Raw genomic sequence first — 12251 nt, 5'->3', positions numbered from 1 at the left:
TACCACATGCCGGCAGAACAAACATTCCCAAACCAAAAAAAGTTACTTTAAAATATTTTGTCACGTTTGTTAACACCACAGCCGGGCAAGCTCTCATTTGTGTAAGGACCTTTCAAATGCCTCAAATAAATTCATTAGACCAACCGATTTCACCATTTCCCACACAAAAAGCATAATTACGCCCTCAAACATTTATTCTGGCAAGCGCATGCTTACACCTGCCCGCCAAATAAGATATACAGTGCCCAGAGCAAAATCAAGGCTACTATGGTCAGTACTAGTGCAAGCTGAAACAAATGCACCTACAAGCTCAGTAGTTAAGCGGTAAGCCCATTAGGCGTTGCTTCTTTGCAAAGCGTACAAATGCGCTGGCCACCACCTGCCGCAGACGTCAAGCAACAAGACTTGACAACAGAGCAGCATGTTTGCACTCACTCACCTCGCATTACCAGAGAAGTATAACCGCACTAGTGCCGCTTTTAAGACTAAACAGCCAAATGTACGACAAAAGGAATGATGAAAATCCACCAGGAATTTCACTGATTTTCAAAGGGACATGGCACAAAGACACCAAACTAAATTTTGTGGTACTGACTTGTAAGGCGCGAGACATACACCACAACACGACTCCTACCGAGCTCTCAATGAACTGTTTCAATGCATGCTCATGACACGGCGGGCATAGTGAAACCGTGCTAGAAAAACCAACTTCACTCCTTAAGATAGCTAGATTGAAAGCTACGTGCCTGCAAAGACTTCTGCTACTGGCTAGTTTCACAGGCTGCTTCCGTGCAACGGACAGAATTTTCTGCAAACCCACCATGCAGCGCAATGTCTCATGCAGTTAGCACTTTATCCCTAACATAAATAAAAGTTACCGGCACTAATGATAAAAAAGCTATACAAAGTATCCCTACAATTCATGATTTATATAATGAATCTATTCCAAAGCACAGATACTGCAAGGGGTTCAAGGGAAAGGCCAACCGGTCAAGAGGGAGATAACAGATAACAGTGTTCACACATAATCATTGTGAGCTCGCCATTCCCGAAGAAATAAATTCCAGTAGTGACCAGATGGCAAACTCTAAAGCACATGTTTAACTGAAGTATTTCTTTCGTGGTGAACTGATGTTTGCCAAAAATTTAATTTTTTTTTTCAGGGCACATAATTTTCTTTTGAGGTGTGCTGAGCCTGTAGTTAAAAAAGAACGGTTTATGCAACAGCGGCAAAATTCAGAAATTCCACATCCCCAGCGCAGGTGGTGCGACTGCGCCACTGCACTTCTCGCTGCAACTGAGCGCCACAACCGCTTCTGCAACTTCAGCCAATCGATGAGCTGTGCATTTCCCGACATTTCTTTTTGCAGGAGTACACTAGTCCGTCTTGCAGCACTTAGTCCCCGAGAGACCAATGTTAGAGTATTAGGGCCCAACCCTCATATCCAAACGAAGCCATGCTAATCTCACTGTCGCAATGTAGGCCTCGTATGTTCCTCGCCACAAAGGTAAAAATAAAGCAAGCTAAAAATTGGCTACTCTTTGTATATGCGAATGAGCAAACGGGTAGATGAAATTCCATGTACAACATGCACACAAAGCCAGAATGTACGAGCATAGAAGTAGCTAGCAACAACGCATTATGCAGAACAAATATTGCCATTTCCTATACCATGATGACCAGTAGTACAAACGTGTGATATTATGGCACAGGAAATGTGCAGAATGTATCTTTAGAAACATAACAGGAGACTGAGAAATGCATTCACTGCACACTTCTAGCATAGCACAAATATGTAGCGACTGGGAAGAGCTACATGGATTTGTTCAGGTCGGCCTTGGAAAAGCCCCGACCAAATGTGGAACGCAATTTTTGTGGCAATGGGCTTGATGCAGAAAGTGAAAACTAATCCTTCAGTTGGGTGTTGCATTTTGCAAAAACATATATGCAACCAAATAATTACCAAGCACTATAATGAAGGCCCATGCATTTAGAAGACACTGACGCAAAAATTCATAACAGAAAAAATAGGCTTTCCTTCATACAAACAGGCCCACTGGAGCAGTGTTTGAAGATTCTGCTGAAATGCATTTACAAGCTACAACGAATAAAATTGCATTACGATGTCAATCAGTGGCATCAGGTATTATCCACAGTCAGGAATGGTTGCAAGTGTTTTTGCATTACTATGTCACAAGAAGTAAATAACTATTTGGACATGACAACTGCATGAGTTAAGTTTGTGTTGCTGTAATATAAACATTGCATTTTGCAAGCAATATGCCACACCAAACAATTTTAAAAATTACGCAAGTCTTCATGGAGTCCACTTTCAACTTGGAAGCATAGGTGGGCCAGTCAGTTATTAGACCCGATGAAACAGTGCATTAATAGAACACAAACACTAGTCGGCAGCATGGCAGCTCGTCTAAGCACAGCTGTTACCTCTCTACCACGCAAGAGTTGCCAGCACTTTCGTCAGGAATGGGCCAACCTTTTAAGAGATTCAGATCGCAAATTCCAAATCAAAACAGTGTCAGAGACTGTGCTCGCATACACCGCGGATAAAAGCAAAATATACAGAGGAAATTTAATGTGCAAGCTCCACCATTAAGGCCCTAGCAAGGAAAATAAACGGCTCGCGTAAATAAAAAAATGCAGTTCACCTCATTCAACAGCACAGGAAGTCGTTGCACTTCCCTGTGAAAGATATATCAGAAGCTTAAGGATAAGAACAGAAATCTGTAGTAAAAAATTTTTCTCAGTGATGACAGAGCAACTATAAGCATCCTTCCCAGCAGCCCAGAAAATGAACTTCATAAACCGCACCTTCAAAAATGACAGCTATCAAAGCTAATGTATCATATTAGCTATGAAAGAAACCAGTCAGGCAGCTTCAACACTGCCTTCCACAAAGGCACTATCTCCTGCCACAAGGGATCAAAAAAAGCAGATAAAAAAAGATACAAGCTGTTGACTCGAAGCAAAGAACACATGATTCACTCTGTGTGTATACACACACAAAAGTACAAGTCAACAACAGTGCAAAGAGATAGCAGAACAGCCCACCAGCTCACTAAAACAGTGAAAACAAGCCTTTTGAAGACTGTGGCCTTGAACGGTACAAAAACTAAACTTGGTGCCATCCTGTTCCACACCAGCAGCACTCAGTAGCAGCGCACATTATGGACTGCTCGCACAATACTAGGCTCAAATAAGATTTTATTTTTTTGGATGAGACCACTATTCTTATGCTTTTTAAAAAGCCTACGAACAAAGAAAAAAATTTCAACGGTCATGCACAACGTGCCATGGATCATGCAAGCCACATTTATCATTCCTTCACCAAAAAAAAAAACGCGAATATCTTACAACTGTCAGCGCTTACCTTCACATGAGTAACCATTCATCCTGACAATAGCTAAAACAAAGCCTTATCTACAGGCCCTAATCAAATGTAGTGGTATGCTACGACTTCACTTAGCACACATTCCAGAAACGAGCCGCTCGCCCTAATGCATTTCTTTGATGGCAAGCAGTTTTCCTCGCAACATGGAAGCATCTTTGCAGACCAATTCTTGCCAGGATATGGCCACAACGAGACATGCACAAATTCCAGTTGTGGCCTACAAAATTGGACCATGCCACCATTATAATACTATTGCAAGCATGCTCAGGCACATATAACTGCATCAGTCAGCTCTACACTATTACCTTCACTGCCATGCCTTTACGACTCTTTCAATGGCCCCAGGGATACTGCACTGCATGGGGGATTTTGATGTACAGTCAGGCCAGAACAAAAAGCAGACAGTGCCTGTGGACAAAAACAATTTTACCTGTGCACTTTCATTGGCACATTGGGAGCGTACAATTAGCCTGAAGTATATATTCATAAACCGGATGTAAAGGAATATCTCACTACAAAGCAGAAAAGTATGGCATACGCATGTTCGCAATTCATTTCGGCCTGAGTGGCCATTATAATGGACAGGGTACATGTCCATTCACAGCAAATAGAATACCCATGGTAACAGCAAATAGTGCAGTGAAAACAGATGTTCTCAGTGTTTTCGTGAAGGTAGCCCCCCTTCAATCTGACTTACAAAGCAACCATTGCTTCTCCTTTTACAGTCCTTTAATAAGGGTGGCTGCCCTCTTCTGAGCATCTGATGTTTCAGTAAGGGTGCGTAAATATAATTTTTTTAATTCTGATGTGGATAAGAGTAATAAAAATTTGCTGCAAATAACCGAATATTTGCAAGCAATTCTGATATCACAATAGGTAGTTCAAATTGAAAAAATTATTTTCGACAAAATACAACAATGGAAAAAAACTGCACTACAAATTCTTTCAATCTTTATACAAGGCTCCCTATGCTGACTCTCGACGCCTAAGGCAGCACTGACGTGGGACAGTAGCAAAAAAAAAGGTTTTGGTGACCTAGCCATCGTAGCTAAAACTGTCATGTTTCCACGAATTTCGATGCCAACGATTTTATCGCGTGCGAAGCGAAAAAATGTCATGCCAAGGTGCATGGACAACATGCTGGACACTCACCCTGCAGTCATAATTCAAAGCAAACCGGAGTTAATTTCAGCCAGTTAGTTTCAGAGATTTTGCCAACTTTTTGATGGCATCCCAGATGACTACCTGATTTCTCTGTGCGCACGTGATTTCCCTTAAATGTTTTCCAGACCACTAGACACCCTGAACAACTACAGGTGGAAATAATGAAAATCAGTCGCCTGCCATGCTTATAATATGAGGCAGCACTAGTGAGTACATACCACAGGCTTTCCACTTTCAGCAAATGTACTTACTTTGACAAAGCTTGGAATACATATAGCACAAAACACACCTCAGCCTACTGTGCGTACATACTTCAACATAAGCTTACTCAATCCAGCCATGACATAAAACAAACAGCACTCAAGAGTGACAACTACCCCGTAATTTCAACATGCACTGCTGATTCATGGCACATTTGCAGGCTCCTACAAAACAACACTCCAAGCCAATTATGAAGGCATGTCTGGCCATGCACTTGATTGCTTTCCATAACCACACAGCTGCTACGCACTTGCCTGCCAAAAGCACTGCTGGCAAGTGCGTCATCTGAGTCAAAGCATGACGCACTGCCCAACACCGTGCCAGTTTCTTTCGTCGTCCTGTGTCGTGTCTCGTGCGCCCAGTTTTCTAGTAGTCGGGACTAAAAGCCAGCTCCAGCTATACACACATGGCACAGCAAAAAAAAAAAAGAATCGAACTGGAATTTTGTAGGACTACGCAGTCATCGTGAGACTAATAGAAGACTACTGTGAAACCTTCAGCTGCAATATCATTACAAACTTTGCACTCTGGACTGTCAAAGTCATTCATTGTGCAGCATTTTACACGCATCTGCAAAGTGAAGTCAGCTGGAATAACAATCACCCCCTCTAAGAGCAAACCTCAAAAATCTAAAAAAATTTTGCACTGTGACTGGATATAAAATTGTGCCTGCTACTGTTGATGTGAAATGTGCACTGCATAAATGCTGTTTACACCGCACCCATCACAACAAGCAACAATACAAACATGTCCATAGTGACACAAAAACCTAGGCCTTCCCCATTCACAATCAGTTACTGCTGACAGTGCACTTAATGTAACGTGTCGAACAGCAGCTAGTCTTTCAGCTTGTGCGGTTCATGAGGTGCAACAGACTGCCTTTATGGTTTGGTTTATGGGGTTTAACGTCCCAAAGCAACTCAGACTATGAGAGACGCCGTAGTGAAGGGCTCCGGAAATTTCGACCACCTGCGGTTCTTTAACGTGCACTGACATCGCACAGTACACGGGCCTCTAGAATTTCGCAGACGAGTGCGAAAGAATTTCGCAGACGGTCAGCAGCCGAGTGCCATAACCACTGAGCCACCGCGGCGGCTAGACAGCCTTTACGAAATGCTGCTGCACTCGTTAGGCAAATAAAGACACAGAGGGGGCGTGAAGCGTACAGAACAAGTCACGACACTGTACAGGAGCTGCGTCCTTCCACCACAATAGAGCACACAGTTGCGCCACCCGCCATGCATCACAGATACGATGCGAATTCCAATAACACGACCAGCGTTCGCGGCTGAAACCATTCAGCTCGCTCGCGCGCTGCCGCATCGAAAAAAAAGAAGCGGCGAAACGTCCTTGGCAAAGGGGCTTATTGTGCTAGCGCGGTCACCAATTTGGGCGTCTCGCGCGTACGCACCAACGCTTACCAGACAGCGACTGCGAACCAACACAAAAGGCGCCGACCTGTGCAACCCTCGCCAGGCAGACTACGATTCCTAAAATGCCATTCGATTAAGAACTAGTTAAGCCCACGTCCTGGCACAACAAAAGGCGCGCAGTCTGACTTGCTCCTGTACTCACCGTGGAGCGACCGAATAAGCAAACAAAATAAAAACGGCTGGCGGCGAGTACGGAGATCTTGGCGCAGCACCAGCGGCGTAGTTATTGCGACCCACGAGGCAGTGTGCCCACGGAGGCGAGTTTTGCGCGCCAAGAGAGCGTTAATGCGATGCAAAGCTGTCAGCTGTTTGCCCTGCTCGCAGACGGAGCGGTTACGAGGGCCCCCCCGATAGGTTCAATAGTCGTTGCGGTCACTTGGCACGCGATTGAGACCGCACAAAGCGTCGTGACCTGCGACGCGAGGGGCTCGCGGGAGAGGAGGGCACAGCAACTTGACACGGGACGCTAGGCTACTTTATTTAAGAAATGGGCTCATGGCATCAGACAGCCGGGATGCTCCATGGCTTTTTGCTCTTCTTCTGCACCTCGCACAACGCGCAGAAAGCGAGGGGGTGTTGTTGAGCGAGAAAAACGCGCCGGCCCGCGCCGCAGCGCCGACAGGCGTTGCTCGAAGCCGACCCTCGGACGGCGTCTGGCATCTCGCGGAACACTGCGGCCGCATTCGCGACCAAGGCCCGAACGCGAGTCGGAGCGCCGGGATGCAGGAGCAGCCGTGTGACGGCTTTTCTCGGCGGCATCTTAGGCCTAACCATCGTGACCGACGGCTCCGAGTGTCAACAAGGCCGCTCCAGCCCTGTCGGCGGCGCGCCGACCCGGGCCCCGGACTCGTACGCGGGTGCCAGCCCACTCCAGCGAGCCGTACGCGGCGCGCATAGGTAGAACAGCAAGCAAACAATGACTTCTCACGCGAGCACAAGTGCACAGAGGTCGCCATTATAACGAGGAGAGTGGACGGTGTTTATCCCGGACGTCTGCTGACTTGCAAAAAGGGTGCCTCTACTGACCTTGCCACGCAGCGAGAGCAATCACTTTTCGTTTCCGACGCGTCCCGTCGACTTCAAGTCACGGGCAGGCGTTCATGGCAGTGTTGGAGAAAACAGCGACAAGCACACACACCACCAGCACAATTACCATGAACGGTGAGCAAGCGGCGCACAACTATGGGATACAAGCGAGGCACAAGTTTTCACCGGCAGGAGGCAGCGGTGCGCCTTTCCCCCAAGTAGCCTCGAACCGAAGACTTCAACATAAGCGAGCGCAACGCTACCTAGCAAGTGCAACTTCTACTCAAGATACTAATTTCCACACTATCTCTGCCGCTTCATATTTTCGGTTTCAGTTTTAGTTCCGATACCCATGGTGGCGCGAGATTGATGTGCAGGTACGAAATAAGATACGCGTTCGCAAAGTGGGAACAAGGGGAGATGTTGCCCTCCTAATAAACTTGGCGTAGGGGTACAGTGCCTAGAATCCAGTAGTAAGGGGGCGCAAATTTCGTCCCATATTTTTCCCAGCTACCCGGAAGGCATGAACTTGGGATGCCATGAACTTCGCCCCGCTACCCCACCCCATTCCTCATCCTCCCTTACCGAGCGATGGGAGACCTTGCTAAACAGCCCCGCCCTGGAAGACCAGAGCCCCAAGACAGTTGTTTTTAAAATTTCTCTCTTATCGAAACCGACAAGTGGTTCTTTCGAAGTGTGAGTCTACTTCTTACTGCAAACCTACAGCTCGTCCTGATCTCCAGGGGCCAGGAGGCTAGGGAAGAATGTGGGTACCGTAAACAGGTAACCACCTCCATCAACGGCGTCTAAGAAAAAGTCGTAATTAGCTCGGCTCAATAAAGTTAATTCTCTCTCTTTCTCGCCCTTGGAGAGACCTGTGTACGCCTATGGGCATGAGCAAAATAAAAGGAACAAAACATTTAATTCGTACCTGTGAACTTAGATTTTCTTCTGCACCACACGAAAAAAGGCACGGGAAGGATATATGTCAGACAAAAAAAAAAAGGTTTAAAAAAGCTAAGTAAAAAGAGAAAGAAATTTCGAGAGAAATCTGTGTGGCTCTCTTCGGACGGTAGAATTCCTTCTGATGTCCTAGCGTACATTTGAGTATATTATTGTTCTTTACATAACGTCCCGGCCAAGTCAGTTTAATCCCTGGAATTATTTAACGTTTTGAGCTGAACGAAACCGAAACTATGCCACGCGGCCGGAAATGAAAGCGAGAGGGAGCGAGGCGATGCTCCGCGCGACGCAGATATCATCACGTAGCAAATGTTATAGAAAAAGAAGGTGTGCACGCGAGTTTTGTATAATTGAACTCGATTAAACTTGCTGTAATAAATAAATAGCGACATATTTGAACCTTAGGCGAAAAATACAGGCAAGAAACTACGAGCTTTCAAGTCTGATGCAAAATCTGGAGCTTGCTGTAACAAAAAAAAAAGGAAGCAGGAACGCACGCCTTTTTACGACGGTACGCAAGCATCTTCAGGGGAAAAAAATTAACACCGTCGCCGCTGACGTTTTTGCATTTATTAAGAGTGCTTTTTCTTACAGCGACAGCTGTTAAAGGTGGTAGTACGGTGGTAGTAAGGATGACGAAAGTTTATTGAAAGACGACATGTAGCACGAGCAGAGTGTTTCAATGTATATTTTCATTCCGTCTTCTCAGCTTGGTCCTCAGACACGATTACGGAAAAGCAGGAACAGCTGAATGCAATGCCAGATCTGGTTATAACCGAACAAGGTGTCAAATCACTGCTACAAAACCTAAATGCGCATTCCGCACAAGGTCCTGACGGCATTCCTAACTTTATTCTAAAGAACTGCGCAGAGAGTATTAGTCCGTTTTTGGTTACTTTATTCAACAAGTCACTACAGAGCGCGAAATTACCAAATGATTGGAAAATAGCCAATGTCTACGCCAGTTCACAAAAAAAAGGTGATCGCAGCCAGGTCTTCAATTACCGCCCCATTTCTTTGACGTCTGTTTGCTGCAAAACCCTGGAGCACATAATCTATTCTGGACTTGTAAAACACCTTCAAGATAACAGTGTTTTTCACATCAGCGCAGCACGGCTTCCGATCAGGGCTGCCATGTGCAACGCAGCTAACTGAATTCATTCATGACATTGCATCCGGGTTAACTGTTTTCATATAGACGCCATTTTTTTTAGATTTTAAGAAGGCTTTTGATGTGCCGCACCACCTTCTCCAAAAAATATCATGCCTTGGCCTTCCTGACTATCTGTTCGGTTGGCTGAAAGATTATTTAAGCGCACGCCAGCAGCAGGTGGTAATAAATGGTGCGTCATCATCGCCTGTGGATGTTTTATCTGGAGTGCCACAGGGTTCTGTGCTCGGACCGTTACTGTTCCTCATATTCATCAATGGCATACCCGTCGGCCTCAGATCCACTGTCAGACTGTATGCCGACGATTGCGTTTTGTATTCCCCAGTCACGTGCTTGATTTGTGCGTCTTACAGGCTGACCTTGACAAAATTTGTGACTGGTGCTTCAAGTGGGGCATGGCACTGAATGTATCTAAGTGTTTCCATGTGCAATTTACAAACAAACAAAAAGAAAATTTTAGGATCGTACCTCTTAAACCATGACACTATCCAAACTATAGATAAGGTTAAGTATCTTGGTGTTATACTCACAGCATCCCTAGATTGGACAGCCCACGTTGACATGATCATAAACTGCCAAAGCTTCGCGTCTTCTGTATTTTTTCCAACGGAATTTCAAAATCTCTCCTCAGGTACTAAAAGAAACCTTATATTTAACAAATGTCAGGCCAGTATTAGAATACGCTTGTGTAGCATGGGACCCTTTCACGGGTACACTCATTGACAAGTTAGAAAGGGTACAGAAATGTGCTGCAAGGTTTGTGACTGGGAATTATAATTTTCATATAAAGAGCTCAGAACTTCGCGACCGTATTGGGTGGAAGACTGGCAACCCGAAGAAAAAATTTGCAGGCTGAAGTTCTTGCATAGCATTTACAATGATTGTACCAGTATTAATAAAAACACTTATTTAAAGCAGCCATCTTACATTTCGGAGAGACTAGACAACACGAAAAAGATTAAGAGTTATCAATGCCGCATTAATGTATTTAACTATTCGTTTTTCCTTAACACAATTCTGGACTGGAATAAGCTTCCGAATGATGTGGTTTGTGCACCTTATTTCCAAAGTGCTGTTGAAATGGTGATCTGATGTATTTCTTCCAGGTGTCGTACGTTTTAGCAGCGCTGTGCCGATCTATGTTACGCATTTTTTTAGTCTACTTATAGTATTGTTGTTACTTTGCTGACATGTTTCCCAGTATCTTCTTTGCATGTGTTATTGTATGTAGCTATATCCCCCCCTACAATAATGCCTCATGGGTGCTGTAGGTACTTGCAATAAATAAATATAAATAAATGGTAGTGTGGTGGTGGTGGAAAACTAAAAATAATACTGTATAACGTACATATATGCATGTCGCTCTCAAATTATTTGCCTCAATATATTGTGAAATGAAAATATCTCCACAGCTGCCGCTGAAGCTCGCGTACCACAGCGGTAACCGTCCTAGCTGTGAGCTTTATTTTTCTTATTTATAAAGCGCACATTCTTCTTGCTCTGTAAGGCAAGTTACCCCTAAAGGCCGGGTTCCCGCAACGCTTTTGAGGGTGCACGGCCATTGCATAAAGGTAAGGTTATTCGGAGCTCATGCCGCGTACAATTAAGTCCTCAAAAGCGAGCCGATAATTTGCTGTGACAAATGATTTCTTAATATTCACATTCCCGCACCTCGCGGCGATGTCCGATTCCGGTCTCTCGCGCGAAATATCCTACCTTTGGCGACGTCATGAGGCTCGCGTACGTGGCAGAATAATTAAAAAAAAATCGCTGCTTCGCTCGCCCACGGGGTGCTCCGTGTATGCCAATGTCTAGGGCGTCGTTTGAAAGAAAAAAAACACGCAAGCAAAAATTTGGTGTCTATAGTCCTTTAAGCGTCGAGAATAACCTGCACCAGCTAGGCCTGGTCACCAAAGCGTTCGTCTGCAGCTGGTCAGAGGTTAGCCAGGCCCACCACGTAGGGAGAGAGGGGTATGAATAATGGGGGAATTGAGTAACACCGGGGCATGAGAACAGGAAATATTCCAGATTGCAGCTATAGGGAAGGAGGGAACCTCAGCGATGTTCGTATACACGAAGCAGGCGAAGGTAGGTGGAATGCACGGCCGGACGGACGCTGCTGCACGTGATCCCGGCAGAAACAAAAAAAAAAAAAACGTAAACCGAGATTCGTTGCATTCATCGACGGAGCGTGGTCCTGGCCTGTACTTTTTTAATGCGAGAGCATTAAAGGCCCCATTGGAAAAACAAATGTGTGTCCGGTTAATTAGCTGGATGGAAGTGACATCACCAAACTGGACGTGGCGCCACTTCCGGGAAAGGCATCAACAGCTTCTAATGCTAACGCATTGCCAATATTTTTTTTTTTCTGGCTCAATCCGGTGTGTGAGTTAAGAGGACAAAGACGGAGGGTGGTAGCTCTGATGCTGCATAATTTGTATAGAAAATTTTTGCGCGAGGATGATGGGTGATACCATTTTTTCACTTTCCTTGCCCTCAGTGCACACTGTTTCAGGGACCTTTTAATCGGATATTTAATACGGTATACTGCTGCGTGCATAAGTTTTTTCCGCAAATCACAAGGAAGAACAGATGGCATAAGTTTAATCGAATTACCCACTAATTGTACATCTGCAGGCTGCGGTGTTCCATGCTAGGCAGAGAATCGGCCTGTACTGCAGTCATAAACATAGGTATACGTGGGGTGCGGGTTTGTGGGGGAAGCAATTATTTCTGCGCGGTCAAGCAAAGTAAATAATTGCGTGACGGCACATAAATACGTGCTCCATTTGCTGGAACGTATTCCAGCTGTCTGGATAGCGG

General features: G+C 45.2%; 1 protein-coding gene across 16 annotated transcripts in view; it reads right to left on the bottom strand.

Moving 5' to 3' along the window:
• HUWE1 (HECT, UBA and WWE domain containing E3 ubiquitin protein ligase 1) overlaps positions 1–7484 on the bottom strand; it is a 158033-nt gene extending 150549 nt beyond the window's left edge. For 13 of the 16 annotated variants that reach the window (XM_077640244.1, XM_077640256.1, XM_077640253.1 and 10 more), the window contains exon 1: positions 7295–7477. The gene's annotated coding sequence lies outside the window, so the exon portion shown is untranslated. Of the gene's footprint in view, positions 1–7290 lie in introns of all 16 variants that reach the window. The other 3 variants (XM_077640245.1, XM_077640252.1, XM_077640246.1) reach the window with 3 other exon arrangements.
• Positions 7485–12251: the final 4767 nt, after the last annotated feature.

This window comes from Amblyomma americanum, chromosome 10 (assembly GCF_052857255.1).
Source record: "Amblyomma americanum isolate KBUSLIRL-KWMA chromosome 10, ASM5285725v1, whole genome shotgun sequence".
NCBI classification, from domain to species: Eukaryota; Metazoa; Arthropoda; class Arachnida; order Ixodida; family Ixodidae; genus Amblyomma; species Amblyomma americanum.
The sequence above is the reverse complement of the archived record's forward strand: the minus strand, read 5'-3'. Positions and strand labels throughout refer to the sequence as shown.